Genomic DNA, 26,935 nt, shown 5'->3' on the forward strand with positions numbered 1-26,935 from the left:
GATGTTTTTAATAATAATTCATCCATCCATCCATCATCCAATCCTACATTGCCCCATGTGCAGCATAGGAGCCCAGGGCTAGGCAACTGGTCACGATATTTCAGATGAGTGTGTCCAGCCTCACTCATTCCTGAGTGGCATTATAAAAGCAATCAACCCCAACCACCCCCTGGATATAAACCTTCACCAGCTCAATCCAATTGGAACATCACAATTACCCACTAACCCACCAGGCGCCAAAATCTTGTTGTATGGTTACAACCCAGCATAGTAAATGGTTTCCTGGTGCACAGGAAACCATTTGACTTGTCACTAAGTGAAGTCACCCACAGGCTGAAGGAAGGGGAAAGAATGAAGGAAAGAAAGACAGAAGAGGGAGTGTAAAGTCACCCGTAAGCAGAAGGACAAGGAAAGAATGAAGGAAAGACAGAAGAGTATAGAAGGAAAGAAGGATGGAGAGGAAAGGGCAGACACCCGAGAACAGCACTACATCGAGTGAGTGGATGGTGAGCACCCCCGCCTACCACAAATAATAATAATAGTAATAATAATAATTACTTTAAGAATAACGAGAACTACTCTAAGTCTCAATGGCATGCCTAATGGGCCATATCCCCACACATCATTCAAGCCCCTGAAATCCTGATACCACAACACAGGCATAACTATCCACACACATGCATTTCATAAAAACCATCCAATAATCCATCCAACTTATCAAGTTAAATAAGTGCTGTCAACCCTCATCATGTACTCCCCCATACAAATGTCATCCAATCATCATCTATCTGCTCAGCAAAAAATCAAACACACACCAAAATGAGATACTGGTCTCTGGTTTGAATAAATCAACACTACCTGTCTACCTATAGCACGATGCCTTAATCCTGTAAGGGGTGGCCACAAACAAATTGCCTCCAAGTCACCCTGTCTCCTGCCATTTCACTGCTCCCCACCTCTCATATACCTCTCCATTCCTACCTTATCCTCAGTCTCCCCTTCCTTCTCCCTCAACTCCCTATGCCAAATGAGGAGGATGGTGGACCGTAGGAGAAAGGGAACTTCTGGTTTCCTGTCCAGGCAGCTGGCTGGTATTAACGTGGCAGCTGGTTGGTATTAATTTGGCTTTCTTCTCCCCCCCTGCTCCCTCTCTGTAGGCAGTTTCCATGGCTCAGTCAACTCACACACCTGAAAATATACTATACATTAGTTCTTTCCTTTCAAACCTTGATTAACAAAAGTAGCTTGTTGGCAGCAAGAACATTATCATCTGGAGACAACATGAGTTAAATAACTTGGCAATACCAAATGAAAGATGTTTTTAATAATAATTCATCCATCTATCCATCATCCAATCCTACATTGCCCCATGTGGAGCATAGGAGCCCAAGGCTAGGCAACTGGTCCCGACATTTAAGATGAGGGTGACCAGCCTCACTCATTCCTGAGTGGCATTACATAAGCAATCAACCCCAACAACCCCTTGGATAAAAACCTTCACCGGCTCAATCCAATTGGAACATCACAATTACCCACTAACCCACAAGGCGCCAAAATCTGGTTATATGGTTACAACCCAGCATAGTAAATGGTTTCCTGATATAGACATAATTTCCATCAGTAACCTTCAGAATGACACCAAGGTGTAATGTACAAAATAATTCACTATGGAAAAGGTGTTAGGAAATCTCAAGTCACATATAATATGGCCCAAAAGCTTATGACATCTAACCTTCAATCCGATGACATAACAGCAATGAGGGGGATATGAAGACTAAAGCTCACCCTTTCAATTAGGAAAGGTTGCTTCCTAAATGAATAAAATTGCTTGTCGGTATCCACACTTTAATGAACCCCTTCAATACGATGTCTACTAGATTTAATTATTGCAACTACCACGAGATTTTATTCAACTTATGACATCTCAAAATTCTTCACCTTAAGTGGAACTGCCGAGACAGACAAAGAAAGAGACAGACGGAAGCAGAGACTAACAGAGAGACAGAGGCACAGGCAGAGGAAGATTTAGAGAGAGAGAGATTGGATCAGTTGCAAGGACAGGGAAAACTGAGGAGAGGAAATCAGGTAAGGAGAAGGGTAGAAGGACAGAAAGAGAGACCGAGACAGAGAGCAGGAGGCAGAGACAGAGAACATGACGCACAGGTGAGTGCATGCAACTGAATGAGGTAAACGTGAGAGGATGCGGGGTTTGGAAGTGGACGAAATGGAACGATTCTTTCAGTCCAAAATGGAAGAGGCTGAAAGAGTGCGTGGGATGGGAGCAAGAAAGAGGAAGGAGAAAATAAGTTACTTAATGACCAAGTGTAAGATGGTGAATTGAAGTAGGAAATGCAAATGTGGAAGACAGAAAGACAAAAGATTATTAATGAGAAGTAGTGGAAAATAGTGATTTGAAAGCAGGAAATGCATACATGGAAGGCAAGACAATGCTTGATAGTGTCCTGGTACCAACACAGACGTCAGGCAGTGAAATCTGAATAGTGATAGCGAGGTAAACAAAGAATATTTACACTCCCACTATATTTTGCATTCTGAAGTAAGGCGAAGAGCTGTGAAATACAACACTTTCTGTTTAAATTTTAACAATTGAACAGAAGACAGAGCTGTGAAATGACTATGCACCTCACATTTCAAGAAATATATTATATTTAAACTTTTTTTTTAGCATAAACAGATATTTTGGCTACTCAGAACTATCATACACACTGAAATGTATGGGGAAATATTGTTAGGTTTCAGTTTCATGGATGGGAGAGAGTTCGTTACCTTTCTGTTTGATTTAGTTCAGGAAGACAGCTGTTCGGGAGAGGAGCATAAACACCCCAAAGAGGGGGAGAGAGAGAGAGAGAGAGAGAGAGAGAGAGAGAGAGAGAGAGAGAGAGCAAACACAAAACAGCCAACGAGAACTACAACACTGGAAAAAAAGAGAAAGAAAAAGGAACTCGAGAGCATAAAAACATGTAAGCCTTCAACAGAATACCTTGGGCAATATATATATATATATATATATATATATATATATATATATATATATGTGTGTGTGTGTGTGTGTGTGTGTGTGTGTGTGTGTTGAATTGTCTGTGTGTATGCAGGAGAGCCTGTGTATGCGTCGTGGAGGGACACTGCGTTTGGAGGGATGGCTGAGTTCATAGTGATCCTTTGTGGATGGAGGTTTGGGTATGTATGTTAATAAATATGTGTGTGTGGGGGGGGGGAATATAGCAGTGTCTAAGGTGAATCTGCAGCATGTGTGTAAGTGCAGTAGTGTGTGGGACGGTGTGGCCTTATGTGTTCAGGGACAGCTGCATGTATATGAAGGTATGGCTATGTATATAGAAACAGAACTTTGTGTGTCGATTTATGGATATGTATGTGTATATGAATCAACATTTGTGAAGATGTAATAGTGTACGAATGATAGGAGGTGGGGTTACGTCTGCTGAGGTGGAACTACGTGTGTGGAGGTGAGGTTGAGGTTACGTAGGTGGCGATAGGGCTACGTGTGTAGATTTGGATATGTAAAGGAGTGGGTGTTTGTGTGGAGGGATAGCGTGTGTCCTTGGAGGCGAGACTGTGCAGAACTATGGCTGTGTGCCTGGACGTGTGGTGGGATGCTGGTGTGGTTCTGTGTTAGGTTGTCTTTGTGTCTGTGTTTGTGAACGTGTACCTGTTTGTATGTGTGTGTGTGTGTGTATATATATATATATATATATATATATATGTATGTGTGTGTGTGTGTGTGTGTGTGTGTGTGTGTGTACTTGACTGATATCCACATGCATACACACAAAGGCCAGGACACACAGAGTAGTTGTTTAGGTGTGTGGGTTTATGAATAGACTACACTTACACTCAGGCCAGGACAGACATAGGGTAGTGTGTGTGTGCGTATGTGTTTGTATGTGTTAACAGAATACACATACAGAGTACCATGTGTGTGAACAGAATAAATATGCAGAGTAGCATGGAGTAAAGATGTGTATATATATATATATAGAGAGAGAGAGAGAGAGAGAGAGAGAGAGAGAGAGAGAGAGAGAGAAATAAATTTTTCTTTACAGAACACAACTCACACACCGTAAACACACAGACACACACACACACACAGATACACACACACATAGACAGACACACACACACCATCTTCTACTTGTACACAGAACCGGCGAAACTTGGACTGTTACACCCGTAGACTTTCAGAGAGCATAATTTCTAATATAGCGATTTTATGGGCGACCGAAAGTTAGGTTAGGTCACTTTGGGCAGGGTTTGGTCTGATTAGATAATTTTTGGTTGGGTTGGGTTCAGATCGACTAGATATAGACGGATTAGGTTAGATTGCTTTAGAATAGCTCGGTTTTGATATATTTTGGGTTGGGTTCTATTTCGTTGGGTTAGCCTGGGTTAGGTTTCGGTTGGATTTGGTCATTTGAGGCTTGAATGGGTTTCGTTAGGTCGGGTATGGTATGGTTAAGTGAGACTGGGTAGGATTAGGCAGGGTTAGATGCAGTTAGGCTGCGTCAGAATTAGTTAGTTTAGGTATGGGGAGGTTACGTGAGATAGTGAGGTTAAATACAATTAGACTGGGTTAGGTGAGGTTAAGTTAATTTAGTTTGGGTTATTTTAGGTTGAATTAGGTCACTCGAGGTTAGGCCAGGTTCAGTTCCAGCAAATATGGATAAGTTAGGCAAGACTGGCTTAAAATAAGACTCAGAGAGCGTTATAAACACAACCCCCTCCTCCCATCTGATTCTGTGACCTACGTTTTGGCTTCAGTCTTTCTCTCCCTATTTCACTCTCTCGTAAAAGTCTTGGTCCCTGTCGAAACGCCTAAATTTACTGCATTGTCAAAGTGGTTTATGCATTGCGGTCTTTTGTTGGTCGGTCCTTCCAAAGTCAAGTATCGCACGAGGTGGACGTGGTTGTGTGTGTGTGTGTGTGTGTGTGTGTGTGTGTGTGTGTGTGTGTGCGTGCGCGCGCTTGAAGCTGTGTGTACTTGAGTAATGCCCACATGCACACACAAAGGCCAGGACAGTTGTGTGTGTGTGTGTGTGTGTGTGTGTGTGTGTGTGTGTGTGTGTGTGTGTGTGCAAACGTGTGTACTTGACTGATATCCACATGCATACACACAAAGGCCAGGACACACAGAATAGCTGTTTATGTGTGTGGGTTTATGAATAGACTACACTTACACTCAGGCCAGGACAGACATAGGGTAGTGTGTGTGTGCGTATGTGTTTGTATGTGTTAACCGAATACACATACAGAGTACCATGTGTGTGAACAGAATATGTAGAGTAGCATGTGTGTGTGTGTACGTGTGAATAGAATACACATGTAGACGTGTGTGCTACCCACACTGACACCCCCTAATTCTTTCAGCCAGGATTGGAGACGTAGCGTGTATATGTCAGGACTCGATATTATAATTACAAATCATAATAGATAGCATGATGGATAGATAGATAGACAGATAGATAGACAGACAAATAGAAGCAGCAAGTACGTGTGGACATTCAAGTGCATATACATACATACCAGTTCTCACAAACCACTTACTAAAGTCAGTCAATAATATCTTTACAAACACTCACGACGCAGTGGCAAGCGACACAGGTTTCATAGCACCCTTTTTTTTTTTTTAAGGGATTTATGTGTATTAAACCTTAAGGATTCTTTAGTATGTTGCGTTTATTGTTTTGATATAGACACAATTTCCATTAGTAACCTTCAGAATGACACCAAGGTGTAATGTACAAAATAATTCGCTATGGAAAACGTGTTAGGAAATCTCAAGAGTCACATATAATATGGGCCAAAACCTTATGACATCTAACCTTCAATCCGATGACCTAACAGTAATGAGGGGGAAGTGAAGACTAAAGCTCACCCTTTCAATTAGGAAAGTATGCTTCCTAAATGAATAAAATTGTTTGTTGGTATCCACACTATAATGAACCCCTTCAATACGATGTCTACTAGATTTAATTATTGCAACTACCACGAGATTTTATTCAACTTATGACATCTCAAAACTCTTCACCTTAAGTGGAACTGCCGAGACAGACAAAGAATGAGACAGACGGAAGCAGAGACTAACAGAGAGACAGGCACAGGCAGAGGAAGATTTAGAGAGAGAGAGATTGGATCAGTTACGAGGACAGGGAAAACTGAGGAGAGGAAATCAGGTAAGGAGAAGGGTAGAAAGACCGAGAGAGAGACTGAGACAGAGAGGAGGCAGAGACAGATAACATGATGCAGAGGTAAGTGCATGCAACTGAATGAGGTAAATGTGAGAGGATGCTGGGTTTGGAAGTGGAGGAAATGGAACGATTCTTTCAGTCCAAAATGGAAGAGGCTGAAAGAGTGCGCACATATTCATTCACGCAAACACTGATACAAGCACTGATCAGCGCATGCACGCACAGTAATACACGCAGGCACTGATACACGCAGGCACTAATAGGCACTGATACACACAGGCACTGATACACTATCTATCTATCCATCTATATACCTAGGCTGCTTCCCCCAAGGTGTATGGTCTCAATTAATTATGGTTTATTAGAGCCAGGACAATAAAGTAATTAACTTAGTATTCAATATGTATTCGTATATAGTTATTCAATAAATCGCTCTTCAGCTACCCTAAGGTATTCTTCCATACAACAATATAAACAAATAATTCAATCCCTCTAATATTATGCTACATATAAAAAAATTCAGGAGAGAAAATTAATCTGCTTATGACTGTACAATGAATGTGAATATGATCATTTGTATTAAGGTATGTGTATCATCAATGCAAGTATGCATTTGTGTGTGTGCATGTGTGTGTGCATGCATGTATTGTGAATACAGGCATGCGTGCATGCAAGTGTACGAGTGTGCATATATTGTGAATGTACAGTGAGCAACAGTAGTAGTGTTGCGGTTTTGTCCGAAGATTAAATGTAACTCGTGAAACATTATGAACCGTCTGTATGACAGACGGCCGAATGTATCAGACGCTTAGCCCGTTAGCTTATGTTTTCACCAAATTTCACGACACGATTATTTTTGCTTACTGTAGGTGTGAATGTTGTTTTGGTGAGTGTTCTTGCCTATATACTTATTTATGTTAGGTTTGCTTATCTTTTTAATTTATTAAATACTTTTGAAATAGCCAAAACAGAGAGCAGCAACCCAAGAGTGTTGCAAATCAGGTGCCTTTTACGAGAGTTTTTCTCTCAAAAGGCTCTGCCAATGAAATATTCACGTTTTTTATTATTCTTAATGTATGCATGTTTTTGGCTAAATAAAACATTTTCAGTTTCAGTGAGCAGATACAGGAAGGTGGTTCGAAACAGCTCTTAAAAACATCCACACACAGCTGGGCCAGGCTGTTTCCTGCAGTCTCATATTTATAAACTCGTTCACAGAATGCTACGCATGGTACTAATAAATGAATATTAAAGATTCTGAATATTACATATGAATATAAGCATTGCGTATCGGCCACGCGTAACAAACCATATTGAAGGGGTTCACCTGAAACAGTGGAGGCAACAACACAAACAAATTAAGCTGAACGTCATCGTACCGAAAGGATTTAATGTCAGGGAAATGTAATAATGCACTTAGAATATTAGGACTACGCGACACAATATATCCTCAATCAAGTGGATTACACATGGAATACTAACACACAGTACCGTGAAAGGCCTTAATCCCGTCACTACGATGATCTCTATTCATTTTATGCTGGCTAACTCCGGCTAATTTTATTCAGAAGAGTTCTCATATTCAGGGTGTTGTATTCTACATCAATTACCCCATTACCTACGATGGCAATATATACATCAGCCTCTAATGGAGGTGACGTCTCGTGTTTATCTTACCTACGCTACTGACTGATATTCTTCGGCTTAGGGGAGGCAATTTCCATAACCTCTTCCCAATGATGACGTCCTTCATATTTTACTTGTTATTCACACATGATTATACTTTAGGTTTGGGGAGCTCTCACGTAGAAAAGGTGTTAAATTCGGTCTGGCTCTCTCCTGTCGACTTTATTCGGCTTGCTAAGAACTAGTTGATTCCAAGAACTTAACCGCACTCCCTGCTCCTCAAGCTCTCCTTCCCCTCCTCAGCAAACTCCTTGGCATCACTTCTTCCCTTCCCTCAGTTCACCTCCCATTCCTCCTAACTCCCCTTTCCTCTCTCCACTAGCTCTTCTTTCCTCCTTCCACTCAAACCATTTCCCTTCCTCCTCCTACCATCACCAAAGACGACTGTGAATCCAACCAAAAGGGCCGAAGTAAGTTAATAAAGGGGAGTGAGTGTTAACTGACAGAATTACCATCATATTAGGCTAACTCTCTTGCCCAAATACATGGGACGGGAGGGATCCAGAGACAGGAACAGGATAGTAAAAGTTAGGAAATCTATCAAGAGAGTCCCTTCAAAATCTGCCTGTTTTCAGGAAACATTTCGTTTTGTATTTTTCTTTCGAAATGAGAAATAAGGAAAACAAAGGAAAAGGAAGAAAGACGAGAGAAAAAAGAAAGAATGAAGAATATAGGAGAAAGATGAACGAAGAAATGAGAAGAAAGGAGAGAAGAATGAAGAATGGAGAGAAAAGAGAAGGTAAGGAAGATGAATGAAGGAAAAGGAAGAAAGGACGACGAAAGGAGAGAAAAAAGAAGAAAGGAGGGAAGAAAGAAGAAAGGAGAGAAAGAAGACTGGAGGGAAAAAGAATGGAAAGAAGGAAATGAAAGGAGTGAAGAAAGGGGAGGTAAGGAAGAAGAATGATGAAGCAGGAAGAAAAAGGAAAGAACATGAAAGGAGAGAGAAGAAAGGAGAGAAGAAATAAATGAGAGAAGGAAAGAGACAACGGAAGGAAGAAGAGAAGAAAAAAATGGAGAGAAGAGGAACGAAAGGAGAAAGAATGGAGAAGAAAAAGGGAGCCAAAGAGAAAAAGGAAAGAAGAGGAGATGAAAGTAGGAGAAAATAAAAGGAAATGAGATGAATGAAAAAGAGAAAGGAAAAAAAAGAAATAAAAGACGGAAGGAGAGGAAGGTCAGGAAGAGGAGGAAGATTAGGAAGAGGATGAGGAAGAACAGGAGGAAGAAGAGGAGGAAGGAGAGGCAGAAGGAGGAAGAAAAGAAGGAAGAGGTGTAAGATGAGGAAGAATAGCAGGAAGACGTGGAGGAAGAGGAGGAAAAGGAACAGGATGAAGGAGAGGAAGAGGAAGAGGTAAAAGCAGAGGAGGAAGGAAAGGAAGAGGAGGAAAAGGATGACGAGAAACGAGAAGAGGAGGAGAAAAAAAAATGGAAGAAGAGGAAGAGAAAGAGGAGGAGGAAGGACGAAATGAAGGAAGAGAAAAGGGAGAGGAAAAGGAAGAGGAAGAACAAGAGGAAGAGGAACAGGAAGACGAACAAATGGAAAGGGAAGAGAAAGATGGGGTAGAGGAAATGAAAGAGGAAGAGGAAAGGGAAGAGGAAGAAGAGGAAGGAGAAAGAGGAAGAAGAGGAAAGGGAAGAGGAAGAAGAGGAAGGAGAAAGAGGAAGAAGAGGAAGGAGAAAGAGGAGGAAGAGGAAAGGGAAGAGGAAGGAGAAAGAGGAAGAAGAGGAACAGGAAGACCGAGGAAAAAATGGAAGCAGAAGAGGATGAGACAGAGGGAGAAGGGGAAGAGGGAAGAGGGAGAAGAAAGATGAAGAGGAGGAAGAACAGGTAGAGGAAGAAGAGGAAGAGGAAAAGGATGAAGAGGAAGAATAGGAAGAAGAGGATGAAGAGGAAGAGGGAGAAGAGGAAGAGGAAGAAGAAGAGGAAGAGGGGGAAGAGAAAGAGGAGAAGAGGAAGAGGGGGAAGAGAAAGAGGAGAAGAGGAGGAAACAGGAAGAGATGGAAGAGGAAGATGAGGAAGAGGAAGAAGACGAAGAAGAGGAAGAAAGTGAATATAAGGGAGGGGGAAGAAAATATATAAAATCCAGCTAATCATTTCTAAATTGTCATTATCACATTTAGAAAATAACACAAGCCGGCAGGTAGGTAAGCGTTAACTATCGTAATTGTTGATTTAACTGTACAGCAATAATAATAATATACCTCCCCTACTCCATAGAACATCCAGATAATAACGACATGATGAATGCAATCAGTTTAAACCGGTAAGGAAGTTACAGTAAGAGGCAATTATCAAGAAGCCTGCGCTTACAAAATGTAGGACGATCAAAATGGCTGACCTTGCCGGTGGTGTCGGGGTGGCGGCCGGGCAGTTCACCTTAGAGTCTTCAGGACTTCAGTCAGGCCCCGTCTCTTCACACCAGAGCGAGGCTATCAGGTCCACAGTCACTCTTGTTCTCGAAGTTCACGACAAGACGCATATCCCACACAAATTATAAAATACTTTCTTCTGCGATGCCACCTGCGGGAAGAGACGGGAACATTAGTGTTTTGGAGCAGGGCAGCTGGCACGTGGTGGGCAACGCAGGTGTGCCAACCGTCTCGTGTCACAAGTCAGTAACCTCACCTGCAACAATCCAACGTGCTACGTAATCCACAAGCATCAAACACAACCACACAGGCTACTGACTAATCTATCTGCATTTCGGGATTAATACAAAGTGGTTCTGAGAGTTTCACAAGCCTAGACAACTAATATTAGAAAATAAAATTAAATATCACCTCTCAATCACTCAGTCATCTGAAGCATTGGTACACTTGATGCTACAGACATGCGCGATGCACAAGCTCAACTGAAGTTGCTACCGATCAGATTTACAGCAAGACTAATAACAGTCAATAAGCCACTTTTTACCGTTCAGTTATGTATAGTTTTTAGCTATATTTAATTATAACACGATGAGTTTGTTAAGAAAAGACGATAAGAATTACTGGAATACAATATTTAATCGCACTAAGCAACAGCACTTGTTCATTCCGCCTTTGAAAGAATAGACAGGAGGAGGGGCAGGGGCAGGGGGGAGGTGGGGGGGGGGCAGGGGCAGGGGGGGGAGGTGGGGGGGCCGTGGCAGGGGAGAGAGGTTGGGGATGTCTTCGTCTTGTTTCACTATTCATAGTACAAAAGGTACACCCTTAGTTATCGGGGATGTGAATGATAGAAACAGCCTCAGGACAATATGATGGAAATGAATGACAAAGAGGAAGGCGAGCTGCAGAGGTGGACGATCAGTGTGCAGATCCGAACACTGTTTAAGATAAAGAACGTCTAATTTCTATCCCGTGTGTTATTTTCCATTACGGTTCGCACTCGGTGGAACTAGGTTTGAAAATAATGCGGTTATGGTTTACACCAATTTAACAAGACATTAATGTGTTCAAGTGATACATCGATTAATGTGTGTGTGTGTGTGTGTGTGAGGAGATGGAGGGAATATGAAGGAAGGAGGGATGACGGAGAGAGGGAGAGAATGCCGGTGACACAGAGAGAGTGGAGGAAAGTTGGAAAATGGATTGATGAAGGTGGTGGAAGGAAAGAGGGAAGTCGGTGGTAAGGGAAGAGGAACATAAGAAGAGAGGACAACTGCAGTAGGCCGGTTGGCCCATGCTAGGCAGCTCCTAGAAGAGTAACTGAACTACTAGAATGAGATAAGGATAGCAAAGAAGAAGGCTCTCCCCCGCCCTCCAAACCCTCCAGCCGAAGCCGGCAGGAAAAAGTCAGAAAGAACACCACGCCGTATAGAAAAACTGGCGTGGACATTTTACAGGAAAGTGTGAAAGGAGAATAGAGACTATCATAGTGTAACCTGAAAAGAAAAAATTTTTTGAATTAGTATTGGTTATAAGATTTTCTTTATTCTATATCCACCCCTTATTTGTCATATGCTTATCTAGCCTATGCTTGAAACTCTCAACGGAAGAGGCAGCAACTACTTTACTAGGTAGCTTATTCCATTCGTCTACTACTCTATTACCAAACCAATTTCTACCGATTTCCTTACTGAAACGGAATTTTTCTAGTTTGAAACCATTATTTCTATGTCTATCCTGTATGCTTACTTTAAGTACCTTGCTAATATCTCCCTTATTTATACCATTCATCCACTTAAACACCTCAATTAAGTCTCCCCTTACTCTACGCCTCTCTAGCGAATGCAGACTTAGTCTTTTCAGTCTGTCTTCATATGACAGGTTCCGGACGTCATGTATCATTTTAGTCATTCTTCTCTGTACATTTTCTAACGAATTAATATCCATTCTATAGTAAGGACACCAGAATTGTACTGCGTAGTCTGAATGTGGCCTTACTAATGCTAGATAAAGTTTTAGTATTACTTTAGATGATCTATTGCTCACGCTTCTCGAAATAAATCCTAGGACCCTATTTGCTTTATTTCTCGCATTAATGCACTGTTGCCTTGGTTTAAGGTCGTTATTAATCATAACTCCTAGATCTCTCTCGCATTCCGATTTGAAATTTCTTTGTTATCTAAGCTGTATTTAGTATCTCCAATGGTCTTGCCTACGTTAAGTACTTTAAAGCCCCTGGCCCCATCCCCTCCCCCTCTCCTACCAGTCCCCCTCCCCCTCAATCGTGTGCTCCGGTAATGTACAGAACATACTGACCCTCCTCCTCCTTTCCTCCCATTCCCCCTCCTTCCCTTCCCCACTTTTATTCCTCCATGTTCTACAAACTCTCCCCCCCAACCCCTTCGCCCCCTCTACGTTTCCTCTTTTTTTGCCCCCACTTTCCAGTCTACCCTTCTCCTTTCCTTCCTTCTTCTGTTCTCTTCTTCCTACCTTTCACCCCACCTTCCTTTCCCCAACCCCACTCCACAAACCGTCTCCCCAACCCCAAACCTTCCCCTCTCCCCCTCTCCCCCCGCCCCGCTAGGTTCATCTACATATACGCTCGATTGTCTCTGGCTGGGGTCGGGGTGGTCGAGAGTGAGTCGGGAGTTATATGGCGAGAGAGAGAGAGAGAGAGGTACACACAAGTTATCGTACGTAGTTACACGGATACACCGAACACTCAGACTTTACTACCCTTTTTTTTTTTTCACATAACTTGGCCTTAAACTTAAATGAACAACTTACTTTTCAATTTAAGCTTAAGAATGGGAGAGAAAAGCAGATGAAAGGAGGAAAATGGAGCAAGGAGACGAGAAGAGAGAAGGGAAGAAGACAGGACAAAACATGAAAAGAAGAGGGAAAGACATGAAGGAAAAGAAGAGGAAGAGGGAGAGAGAGGACTAGAAGAGAGACAGGAAGAAGGAGGACAGCGGAAGAAAGGAAGATGGAATGACAAAGAGGAAAAGAAAAGGAGGGAAACAGAAGAGAAACAGAGAAATAGCAAGGAGATAGGACAAAGGAAGAAGGAGAAGGCAGTAAAAAGAAAGAGGAAGAAGAGGGGACAAGGAGCAAGCAGAGGTGAGAGAGGACATGGCCAGTTCAAGTAGTTTATGGCGCAGTGAGGAGAGAGGAAGGACGAGGAAGTGGCAAAGAAGTGGATAAAAGGTGAAGGAAGAGAGAAAGAAAGGACAAGAATTATGAAAGACGAAATAAGAGAGACAGAGAGAAAGAAGGAGATGAAAGATGAAGGAAGGGATGAGGATAAGACAGAAGAGGAGGGAAAGTGAAGGAAAAGAGACACAGGGAGTGAAATGAAGAGGATGAAAGGTGAGGGAAGGGTTGATGATAAAGGAGAGTAAGAGGACGGACGATGAAGGAAGATATGAGGATAAAGGAGAAGAGGGGAGGATAATGGGCGATACACTGGCTTGCATATCCAGCTCGAAATTACAAGAATCTCTCTCTCTCTCTCTCTCTCTCTCTCTCTCTCACACACACACACACACACACACACACACACACACACACAGAATACTACTGCTTTAATGTATATCTTCAGTATTTCCTTTTCCCTCATCCTTCCACCCTTTATGCATTTTTTCCAACTACATTACCACTATTTTCTCCTTCATTCTTGTTGCCTACGGACGATTTTATTTATCTTCCAAGACTCTTTTCTGTCTGGCTGGGTTTGATACAGCCTTCATTAACCCCTTCACTACCAAAGGCCTCTCATGTACTGAATATAATCGTGTGAAGGCAGCGAGAATACACCCAAACAACACGGCATTGTAGTGAATGGGTTGGGTGTATTCATTATCTGTACTACTTTATTTAACCTTTCATTCTTCCCTACACTTTGTCGTTCTTTTATTCTTCCCTGCATTTTGTCCTTCTTCCATTCTTCCCTTCACTTTGACGTTCTTTCATCCTTCCCTTCATTTTCATTTTTTCATTCTTCCCTCCAGTCTGTCCTTTTATTTTTCCATTCATTTTGTCAATACATTCTCCCCTTCATTCATTTTCCCCTTTATTCTTTCACTCTTCCTTCAGTACATGTCAGCGTCTCTCCCAGTAACATTCTAAGGGTTCTAACACTCACTCTTACTGAATAAAATCCCGTGAAGTCAGCTGGGGTGAAACACCGGAAATGCCCCGCGTTGTTATGTTTACATCATCTCATTTCTTAACACATACTAAATTTCTTAAATTCTACCAGATTATATTCCACCATATAAATTCAGCAGTAAAAATATTAATACATGTTGATCAAGGGTCCAGAGGGATAACAATGATTAGTATTCATTTTCTGCTAAAAAATATTGTTAAGAAATTCTTTCGGCAGAGGTCGATTCCTTTTCACCATAATACAAGCTTTGATAATCTGGTTCACTGGGAGGGAATATCTGATGTCGTTATTTATCACAACACTTTTAAAAATATCTTGAAACAGAAATGTGGTGTAATGTGTGAAAATTCACTTGATCTAATGGAAAAAATATATATAAACATCAACACAAGGAGGCCATCCGAACACTGTCCATAAATCACAGAGTTGTTCGTCGGGAAGGATGTGTTTATGTGCCGTCTGAAAATTACCACAAAAACCTCTAGGAATAAGCTATTTTCACCATTAAAAGTGTACGCTATAACGAAACATTAGTATCTAGAGTACCCGAACGAAGACTGATAAGGAAATAAGTGTATAAACACTGATTTAGAAGTTTGTTTACGTTCTCATTCGTCAACCTTCTCCTTTAAATGCCTCATCATAACATGTGAGTAAAGGACTGCAGCTGCTAGTGACTTAACTCTGGCCGTGTTCACCTCTTCACCAAGTTATCTACCATCCATGACTGAACTGCCACACATTCTTGTGGCTGGGACTCTCGGCAGTACACATTAACATGCCACAGTGGAATCAAGGTTGGTACTGCTGTTGTTTTTTTTGTTTTTGTTTTTAGTACACATTAAACTTAAGCCATAGTGGAATCAGGGTTGGTATTGCTGTGATTTTTCATTAATTCATTACCAGACACGCGCGGCCTTTTCATATTTTCCATCGAAATGAATCTTTCACAGGTTATTTGTTATTTTTCCTGGAGTACCGTGCCATAGCTACTGGGCATTTTTATAAAGACAATGAATGCTGAGGATTTAGAATGAATAATTATTCCACTGACGTCTACCAGTAGCTGGCCATATCTTGCGTCCCCAACACTTGCTTTTAAAATTGAGAGATTGCTGTCATAGGTTGGATTAGGTTTGGTGGTAGGTGGTGGCGACCGTCATTCGCTCACTTGATCTTTCCTCTCACTTTTCATTACCGGTACTCATTCCATTTTAGGCGACTTTACATTGAGCGTCAGCCTAATGGTTTCCTGTAAGCCAGGAAACCATTTACAGCGCTGGGTGGTAACCATATAACCAGCCTTTATGTGTTCCCTATGTGTTAACAGGTGGGTTGGCGTAGGATTAGTGTTCCTCCTCGTAAAACCGCTAACTCAGAGACAAACGGCTACCCTTTATGGAATTATGGCGTCTGGCTATAGATAAACAGATTAACTCTGATAATATCAATCAGTATTTAAATATGCACTAATACGTACTAATTCTGCCCTTACTGTATCGTCACGCCTTTATTTACCCAATTTAGTGCAATTATGTTGTATGTATATATAAAGCAGTGAATTAGTGACGATTACCGTAGATTTAAAATCTCTCTCTCTCTCTCTCTCTCTCTCTCTCTCTCTCTCTCTCATCAGTAATTCCTTGTAATCTTGTGAATCCATCTAAATTCTTTCTTCCCTCCTTCCTCCCCTGTTCCTCCTCATATTCCTCATTCCCTTGTCTGCAGTGTCCCTTCCCTTCCCTGTATCTTTCACTTTCGTCCTGATTTCATTCTCTCTCTCTCTCTCTCTCTCTCTGTTCCACTTAACTTGTCTTGATAGGGAAGATAGGCTTTGATCTCTTCTTCAGATGAGATCCAGAATATTGATAATGGAAGAGGATAAGGGTGAACTGTCCCCCCATCTCTCTCTCTCTCTCTCTCTCTCTCTCTCTCTTATCCCAAGCTCATTAAAACGCCCAGAGAATTCATAAAGGCCTAAGAGTACAAGAGAATGAGAAGGTACTCGTGCGTAAGTGGGAGGCGTAGAAGGGTACCTGGGCCCGTACTTATAAAACACCAAGACTGAGTCGTAAGGCGAAAGTCTGTCCTAAATTCATAGGAGCGAGTCATAAGTCCTTATGTTCGACTTAAACTGATTCATAGCTTAAGACCCCTCCCGAATGGTTATAGCGCTTCGGACGTGGCTTATGACTCGATCACAGGGATGTTCTACGTACGATAATTATCGTATTTGTACTATAATTTGGGATGCCTGTACGATGTACGATATCACATTAAAAAAATACGATAATTTGTCTATTTCAGCTTCCCTAGATTTTTTTTTATATATATACTGCAGGTTAACAACACTCACTATTCCCGCCACACGGTTCATTGTGCCCACACCCCAGTAACCCACGCTTCCCATGAGTCACTCACGAAATTCCTTTCCCCTCCCAGTCCCATGGGAGGTCAGGGCCAAGCCCGGCCGACCCCATAAATGTCAAGGTCTTATAGTGTTCCTCCTCGTAACATAGGGTTTGGGTGGAGTCACCCCCTCCCTACACTATTGCCATGTTTCCTAACCCTACGATGTATAACGCCTGTGGTTTGTGTAGTAGGAATGATACATAAACATAACTCATACTAATATAACTGTAATGAAAGTGCTGACATGTATCAAGGAAGAATAAAACTATTCTGCATACTATATTATACGATAATAGAGAAACGTGGCATAAAAATTTGGCAGTGTTGCTCTAAAAATATTCTAATTATTATTTACTTCCCCAACACTTCTAACATTGCTAATTAATTTAGCAAGTATAATTGCAAGAAAATTTGAAGGGATAAAAGTGGGAAGAGGCGATCCTTTCATAATTAAAATAAATATATCAAACAGCTCTGGGGTGGCAGCACTCACGCGACACGTGTTTGTGTGTACGCTGTGGGAGGTCACCAACCCCCTACAGGATTTAGGCCTATTGGGGAAACCTCTATAAAAAAAACGCGCCGTGACTTTTACCTCAAGGGTGGTGCGGAAATAAAGTCAAAATTATAATCCATACATAAAAATGGAAGTAAAAAACCATGGATGACACATAACAAAATCTAGCGAGAGAGAGAGAGAGAGAGAGAGAGAGAGAGAGAGAGAGAAATAATAATAATAATAATAATAATAATAAAACTTTATTTCCACTAAACAGTGGGTATTCTTATACATTATACAGTAGTACAGCATACAGTATGAAAGTTCTATACACAATATAATACAAGTTGATACATATGGTGGAGAATAGTGACAGAGAGGTAAATGGTTTAAAAGGTGTGGGGACACTTAGGTTAAAAATAGATCAATTAAGGGATTTAGGAACGAAGGCAGTGGGAAGGATTAAGACAGATGGGATTGTAAGATTAGGGAGTTTGAGCAATAGGGTAGAATGTATGCTCTCAATAAAAGTATAGCAATTATCAACGGCTAATTATTATACAGGTGTTGATGGTGGGGGTCTATATTTATAGGAGGTGTTGGTGGTGGAGGTATAGCGGGTGTTGTTGGGGGTAGGGGTATAGGGGGTGTTGGTGGCAGGGGTATAGGGGGTATTAGAAAAACGGAGATCACAAGAGGGAAACAGTGTCAAGGTCATCGCTGATGGAGAGGTCAGCTCGGAAACGTGGCAACAGTGCAGGGAGGGGGTGACTCCACCAAAACCCTACGTTTCGATCTGTCAGACTATAGAAGTTCAAACTTTACTTGGTAGTGCTGCTGTACCCACTACCCACTCTGCAACTTTGTATAGGACTTCAGTAAAGTCGTAAGTACAGTTGATATGCTGGTATACATAAAGCTTTGTAGGATATTCTTAATTTCTTACCGGGAAACGTGAGTGTAAGGAAGGCAAAAGTAATGTACCGTCTTAATTACTAGTTTGTATTCACCTAATTGTGATTCTTCTGGATTGACTCAGTCAAGCTCATGATGCCCCGTCTACATTTACCATTTCATCATACTTTTTTTTACACACCATCTCGTCTGGTAACTTGTTTTAATTGAAAATTTACGTGTACGATAATTTTAGGGTAATATACGATAATTTTCATGCTACGGTACGATATATTGGGTCTCTGGGCAGAACATCCCTGCTCGATCATAACAGTAAAGATGGCCGCCGCACCAGAACAACAACAAATTCGCCAGCGCCAACCAAGACGTTTTCGTGAAAGGAAAGATGTGCTTAACGAGCTAAGTGATGCAGAACTGGTCAAGAGATATCGTTTGGACCGTGCAGGCATAATTTTTGTGACCATTTTGGTACGGGAGACACTAACAAGACCAACGGCAAGAAACAAGGCTTTAACCCCCTTTAGCACGTGTATGTTCTCAAGATACAACTGTGCCAGCTTATATGTGGCATCGGGGGTCCAATTTTGCTTTCTGGAACGTTTGCTTGTTCCACTGTTGGAGTTCTCCATGCTTGGATGGCGGTGGTGGTGTTTGTTTACAGGGTGGTGTGGAGAGGCATGTCCTCGTCCACAACACAAAGTGGTAAATTAATAATTCCTCAAAAATGACATTAATCTGTTTACTTTACCCTGAAAACATTTAAGAAAATATCGTAGTAATTTCTGATTTTTTGTAGCATCTTTTCTCTGTTGTTTTCTTAGATTTTTCTTTCTTTTTTCGAAACTCTCAAGTGCTACGCAGCGCCAACCGCTAACTCAGCAGCTTGTGACTTCGACCTAACAAAGTCTCAACTTAGTTATGATGAGGTGCTCCTTAAGTCTCACATTTATGACTTTCACCTAACTATGATGTAGTTTTTATAAGTACGGGCCCTGGCGTATGACACTGTAGAGGAGGAGGAGGAGGAGGAGGAAGAGAAGTAGAAGAAGAAGGAGGAGGAGGAGGAGGGGATGAAGAAGGAGGAAGAGGAGGGAATTAGTTAGCTAATGATGAAAGGAAATGATGATGATGATGATAATTATGATGATGATGGGAGGGGGAGAAAATCCAAAAGAGGTTCAGGAAGAGGAGGTGGGAGGAAATACTGAAGAGTGGAAAGGTATGAGTGGGAGGAGGAGGAGCGGGGGAAAATAAGTAAGTAAGAGCAGAGAAGGGTGGAATAAGTACGTACGAGGAGGAAAGGTATAAAAGTACTCATGATACGTTGATCACCTGAGCGTAAATGAGAAGCGTAGGAGAAAGACGAAGAGGAGGATGCCTAAAGGGTGAAAATGAATGAGGCACTGCTTGTGATGGAGAGACGGCAACTTTACGCCTAGCTGAAGTGAACAGGGTGTTGTGTTGGTTAAGGGTAAAGACAGGGATGATATCAGGTAACCGGTATTGTGTAAAGTGTAGGGAAGTGTAGTGTGGTGTTGTGAGGCGGACAGGGAGACGCATACATCCACTTGAGGCTCCTATGACTCACTATCATCTCCATATAATCGTCTGACATTACACGTAGCTAGAATGTAATGCTAGAGGAGACGCGGCCATGTGAGGGTCTGAGGTAGAATGTCAGGCAACTGGTGTGGTGTAAAGTGTAGTGTGGTGTTGTGAGGCGGGCAGGGAGACGCGTGGTGTGGTGTAAAGTGTAGTGTGGTGGTGTGAGGCGGGCAGGGAGACGCGTGGTGTGGTGTAAAGTGTAGTGTGGTGGTGTGAGGCGGGCAGGGAGACGCGTGGTGTGGTGTAAAGTGTAGTGTGGTGGTGTGAGGCGGGCAGGGAGACGCGTGGTGTGGTGTAAAGGTGTAGTGTGGTGGTGTGAGGCGGGCAGGGAGACGCATGGTGTGGTGAAACGTGTAGTGTGGTGTTGTGAGGCGGGCAGGGAGACGCATGGTGTGGTGTAAAGTGTAGTGTGGTGGTGTGATGCGGGCAGGGAGACGCATGGTGTGGTGTAAAGGTGTAGTGTGGTGGTGTGAGGCGGGCAGGGAGACGCATACGTCAACCTCAGGACGCACGCTAAGACGCACACCATAAATCCTCGTACCAGGTGAAGAGCAGGGAAGGGGGGTGGGGGAAGGGGAGAGGAAGACAAAGGGATAGGAAGCTGAGGAAGATTGAGAGAGAGAGAGAGAGAGAGAGAGAAGGGGGAGTAGTGTTGGAGGGCGAAAAAGTGTGAAATTATACAGTACAAACAAGAAGAGAGGCAGACCTATAACAAGGTGGGGAGATAAGGTGCCAGAGTGTGTACGAGTAAGGCGGGGTGGTAGTGCGTTGTGAGAAGAGTCGTTACTGAGTAGGGACACAAACGCCAGGGCAACTATTTATATAGGATTATGGGCAGGTTTCTCCATAACCAAAGTATATTACAGTTCACTTTTGTCTGATTTAACATTTTTCATATTTTCCACTTAAATATTCAGCCAGGTTTGGTTGCTGTTTGGTAGATGGAAGGCGGATGATGCAACTAAACAAGCAGTCTTATGCATTACTTCTCTATCTATCTATTGCCAGACGCCTCAATCCCGTTTGGGGTGGCGGGCCACAAACAAATCGCCCTGTCCCCCGCCATTTCACTGCCCTGCTCCCAACTCACACCCCCCTCTCTCATATACCTCTCCACCCCATCCCTCCATCTCATCCTTGGCCTCCCCCTCCCTCTTCCCCCCTCCACCTCACTCAGGAGGGGAAGGAGGGAAGAGGGGGAGGGAGGGAGGGAGGGAGAGTTACAGCAGTTGCAAGAGTCTCCACAAAGATGAATCAGATCGCCTGGTGGTAGAAAGAATAAAAGAAGCAAGCCGACACTAACATGCCAACACCATCATGCTGAAGCGATTAATTCAGATGTGAGGGACGAATCTTACACGTTACTCTTGGTATTTGCAGACGATTTTTACTCAGCCGTGGCAGTAAAGGAACGAGGTAAAGAATGACCCCTGAACGTGTGATAAATTAATTCAGATGTGAGGGACGAATCTTACACGTTACTCTTGGTATTTGCAGACGATTTTTACTCAGCCGTGGCAGGAAAACGACAAAGTAAAGAATGACCCCTGAACGTGAGATAAATTAATTCGGGGACGGGAATGGATTTCTTCTTGAGGTTATCCATGTTAACTACAAACGGTTTTATTCAGCTTAGGAAGGACTGCTGGTACTGACAGGATCGAACACTGTTTATTGCATTACGGTAGTCTCTTATTATACCTGTATATTATAGGATCGAACACTGTTTATCCCATTACTGTAGTCTCTTATTATACCTGTATATTATAGGATCGAACACTGTTTATCCCATTACGGTAGTCTCTTATTTTACCTGTATATTATAGGATCGAACACTGTTTATCCCATTACTGTAGTCTCTTATTTTACCTGTTTATTATTCTGGCTACCTGCAGACGGTTTTATTCTGCTATAGAAGGAGTTGACGTAAACACCTCAGCTTACTCCAGTAGTCTTGCATGTACTTCGTATTATTCTTATTATCTACAGAAAGATTTACTCAACTCGCCAACAAAAGAATCGGGAGGGTAAAGAATGATCCCCGAACGTGAGATAAATTAATTCAGGTACGGGGCCGGGTTTTTGTGGACGCAGCAGCAGCCGCCAAGAGAGGCCAAGACAGCCACACGGAAAAAGGCCCCTCGCCCTGCCCAGGAAATGTGCGGGTAAAGGACATCCTGAATTCTGGACGGGTGGCCGCGAATTTGGCGATAAGGAGTTTGCGAAAAGAAATCAAGGGGCTGAGATAGAGGTTAAGAGGTTGAGACAGGAGTTGTTAGGGGTTGAGAGAGGGGTTACTGGGAGTTGAAGGGTTGTGAGAGCGGGGTTGTTGGCGGAAAAGTAGGTGGAGCAACGGGCAGGGGATTTGTGTGTTAATGGTGAGAAAAATGTGTTGAGAGAGAAAACGAATGAGAAAAAGGCTGGGCCTGGGAGAGTAGTTATGGGGGTTAGAAAGCGTTATTAGGGGATGGAGTGAAGGGTTATTAAAAAAAAAATGAAAAAGAGGTTACAAGATTAAGGAGGTTGAAAGAGGGGCTGAGGAGGAGAGAAAGAGACTGAGAGATAAAGGATGTGCTGAAATCTGGACGGGTGAGTTGAAATTTGGCCGAAAGGAGATTGAGAGATTGGTCATTAGGGGATTGAGAGAGGAGTTATTTAGGGGATTTTAGAGAGAGAGAGAGAGAGAGAGAGGTGGGGGGGGGTATACGTCTTGATGGTGAGTGTGTATCAAGTAAGCAGATTGCATACCGTGGGAGTGGTATCCTTCCCTAAATGTATGGCACCACCAACACAAAAATGCCGACCAGATTTCAATAACCTAAGTGCTCGGGCTGGGGGGAGAGGGGGGAGGACATAATAGGGAGAGGGAGAGAGAACGGAGTGTGGGGAGGGGAGAGGGGTGTGGGAGGTTGTGATGGTGATGCGAGGGGGTGTAAGGGTAGGGGAGAGGATAGGGCAAGGAGACGAGGAAGACTGAGGGATTAAAAAGAATGTGAGGTGGGGGAATGACGAGGAAGGAAGGAGAAGCAGGATGAGGATGAGAGAGGAAAGAGAGAGGAGGCTGTGGGGGAGCAAAAAGGGAAAGGGGTGTGGGGGAAGGGGTCGAGAAGGAAAGGAGGAGGAAGCTGAGTGAGCGAGAGGAGGGAGAGAAGGACAAGGGAAGAGAGGGAGTGGGGTAGTTAGAAATGTTGAGAGTGGTTGATGATGGAAGAGGGAGAGAGGTGGAGAGAGGGAGTTGAGTATAGGGGAAGGGAGAGGGGGAGAGGAGGGGGACAAAGACAGGTGATACAGAGATAGAGGAAATTAGTTGACATGGCAAAATAAAAACAGGGGTGAGAAAATAAAAATATGCTGATGAGATGGATTGTCATTACGTGGAGTGACTACTGGTGGAGAGAGAGGCGAAGTACAAGAGGAGGGATGGAGGGCAGGAAGGAAAGGAGGAGAGGAAAAGTGCAGGAGGAAGAAAGAAGGGTGGGAGTCTTTACGTGGGAATTTTGTAAGAAGGTAGGCAGGGGAAAATACTGCTGGTCGATGGGCCTGTGAAAAGTAGGTAGTTAGGTTGGCCAGTAGGTAAGTAGGCTGGTAGGTAAAGAATCACTATGTATATGCATGAAGGAAGGTAGGTAAGTAGTAGACAGAAAGGCAAGTAATCTAGTAGACAGGTAGATGGTTAAATCGATATAAACAAAAGTGTGAGAGACAAAGGGAGACGTGGGAGGTCAAGGCCTTCTAAAATTAGAAGGCCTCTCCGATCCTCTTGTGACGTCAGCCGCGTGGGTCAGGGGCGAGGTGCGTGGTCAGGTAGCGATCTCTTTGTTGTGTGTGTGTGTGTGTGTGTGTGTGTGTGTGTGTGTGTGTGTGTATCTGTGTGTTTGTTGTTTAAATATTATATATTAATAGACTTATTGGTACTCAATAATTTTATTCATGTGAAAAATTTACAATGGTAAAAGAAGAGTTACTACAAAAGAAACGTATGTAGTGACATATGAAATCTGCCATAATTTATTTCATACATATATATATATATATATATATATATATATATATATATATATATATATATATATATATATATATAAATCATATACGTATTGGGGCTGTTATATTGGTGGTATATTGGGGCTGTTATATTGGAGGTATATTGAGGCTGTTATATTGGTGGTATATTGGGGCTGTTATATTGGTGGTATATTGAGGCTGTTATATTGGAGGTATATTGAGGCTGTTATATTGGTGGTATATTGGGGCTGTTATATTGGAGGTATATTGGGGCTGTTATATTGGTGGTATACTGGGGCTGTTATATTGGTGGTATATTGAGGCTGTTATATTGGTGGTATATTGAGGCTGTTATATTGGTGGTATATTGGGGCTGTTATATTGGTGGTATATTGGGGCTGTTATATTGGTGGTATATTGGGGCTGTTATATTGGAGGTATATTGGGGCTGTTATATTGGTGGTATATTGGGGCTGTTATATTGGTGGTATATTGGGGCTGTTATATTGGTGGTATATTGAGGCTGTTATATTGGTGGTATATTGGGGCTGTTATATTGGTGGTATAATGGGGCTGTGATATTGGTGGTATATTGGGGCTGTTATATTGGTGGTATATTGAGGCTGTTATATTGGTGGTATACTGCGATATTATATTGGGGCTGTTATATTGGTGGTATATTGGGGTGCTATATTGCTGGTATTACATTGGGGTGTTATATTGGTGTGTTACATTGGTGGTATATTGGTAATATATTGGGGTGTTACACTTAGAATCTTACTGTGTATTGGGGTGTTATATTGATGGTATACTGGAGGTATTATATTAGGCCTCTTATATACGGGGTGAACAAGGTAATGCAGATTTCGTTTGAATTCGATTCAGTTTCTTTATAGAGGAAAGCTGTGGAGATATGTAGGAAAAGTAAAGGGTTATATATTCTTCTCTTATCCAGCTCCAGCCACGTCTGTGTAATGGCTTTGGTCGTACATCCTAGCATGGCTAAGGCCTCATTTTTCTTATATTCAGTACAACTACGATGACTTAAAGCTTCTCACTGTACTCTCTACACTTTTCTGATAATAATGAACAGAAAATAATGTTGTACTTACCCTGCTGTTCCGATTTGGAGTGAACTGGTCGCGCTTAATGGCACGTAGCCACGTGGAGGCAAGTTCTTTATCTTGCGGAAAGGAAAAACACACTTACTTTTGTTCCATTTTTATAATTTCCCTTACATCTGGGAACACAACACATGTAAGGCATTATTACCTTAATAAAACATACAAATAATGTAAATATCAATATATAATACAATGTTTTTCCGTCCTTATTGTTATTGAACACACAGCGTGACCTCTCCCGACCATAGCTGACCCAACACTACCTGTACCTCCCCCCCACCACGAGGCCTTCTAATTTTAGAAGGCCTTGGTCCGACTCTCCTCTCCACACCGCGCTCTCAGCCCGCTGAACCTTTACTTGTATCGTCTATGTACTTCCTAGAAGTATTTGCTCGCCACATACAACTTGTATAGACATTTGGCTATGAATTTAAACTATAGTAGCCGCAGCGAGAAATGAACGCTGTGGTGGGGCAGCCGGTCATCCGGGGATTCCCCCACTGCAGCCATATCTACATGTCACCGACCATAGAGGTAGGATGTCACCGACCATCGGCCACCGCTGCAGCCCCGCTCCATGATCCTTAAGGCCGGTTCACACGAGCAAAATCGCGGCAGTTTTTCTCGCCGATTTGCGGGGGAAAAATGCCGATTTTCGGCAATTCTACCGGAAAGGTGTTCACACGTACGGGGACTGAGTGGCAGGAACGCGGCAACAGTGTTTATAAACAAAGATGGACCGCCGTACTCGTACCAGGTGTGCAGCCCTTGCACTTGCACTTTCTCTACTTCAAGATGAGCTGTCACGCATCTGGACTCGTCCGTGGCTGTCTAGGAGAAAATAAGAGAGTGTGTATTACAGGCTGGTGAGGGAGCTCAGCTTGGAGGATCCCCAAACTTTAAATGAGTGGATCCGTCTTAACAAGACTCAGTACCACCACTTGCTGGGGCTTGTGACACCCTTCATTGAAAAACAAAATACGCCCAGATGAGGGAAAACTGTGATTGCTGGAGAACGGCAGGTATGATGGATAAACTTGTGTTGGCCACGCGTGATGAAGTCGAAATGGTGGTACTGTAAACACACAAAGATGGCGAAATCGTCTTCGTTCCCAGAGCTTTACCTTGTTCGGTGCTTCCATTTTAATCGGCCCGGCAACTTTCTCCCGATTCCGGCGAAAAAAGACCGACATGTCGGTCTCTCCATACCGGCGAAAAAAGTTGCCGGAATTTCTACCGGGAAGCAAATTCCGGCAAAAAACTGCCGCGATTTTGCTCGTGTGAACCGGCCTTTACCCTGTGTCTCTGGCTTTCTCTTTCTCTCTCAGTTTCTATATAAACTGCTGTATTTCCGAAACTAATTATGAAATTATTATGACTTTTGTTCCACACCACCACTGAGGTAAAAATCAAGGAGAGTTTTCTGTATAAAGGTTTCCCCCCCCCCCCTTGTCTGAGGGCAGGTCAGTTCTGGCGAGTGTATAATAATTATAGGTCAGGCGGAGGTATCGGCAAGGCCGCACTCCCCCGCTCATATGCCACATTTAGGAGGGGGGAAACCTTTATACAGAAAACTCTCCTTGATTTTTACCTCAAAGGTGGTGTGGAACAAAAGTCATAATAATTTCTATAATTAGATTTCGGAAATACACCAGTTTATATAGAAACCGAGAGAGAAAGAAAGCCAGAGACACAGGGTAAGGATCATGGAGCAGGGGCTGCAGCGGTGGCCGATGGTCGGTGACATGTAGATATGGCTACAGTGGGGGAATCCCCGGATGACCCGGCTGCCCCACCACAGCCGTTCATTTCTCGCTTGCGGCTACTATAGACATACATCATTAAAATAAAATCTCTTGCTTAAGAGTAGGAATATCATAATTCAGCAGTTAAATGAGTCCTTTATTTACACATATCATCACCATCAACA

General features: G+C 42.7%; 1 long non-coding RNA gene across 1 annotated transcript; it reads right to left on the minus strand.

Annotated features, from left to right (window-relative positions):
• Positions 1-1,125: 1,125 nt before the first annotated feature.
• Positions 1,126-25,080, minus strand: LOC145397771 (uncharacterized). The gene is made up of 3 exons (XR_013897033.1): positions 24,994-25,080; positions 10,247-10,428; positions 1,126-1,188 (listed from the first exon to the last, which is right to left on the minus strand). It is a non-coding gene; the product is annotated as an uncharacterized LOC145397771 (long non-coding RNA).
• Between the last annotated feature and the right edge of the window lie 1,855 nt (positions 25,081-26,935).

Source organism: Coenobita brevimanus, chromosome 43, assembly GCF_032717465.1.
Source record: "Coenobita brevimanus isolate Jiangsu-jjx chromosome 43, ASM3271746v2, whole genome shotgun sequence".
Classification (NCBI taxonomy): domain Eukaryota; kingdom Metazoa; phylum Arthropoda; class Malacostraca; order Decapoda; family Coenobitidae; genus Coenobita; species Coenobita brevimanus.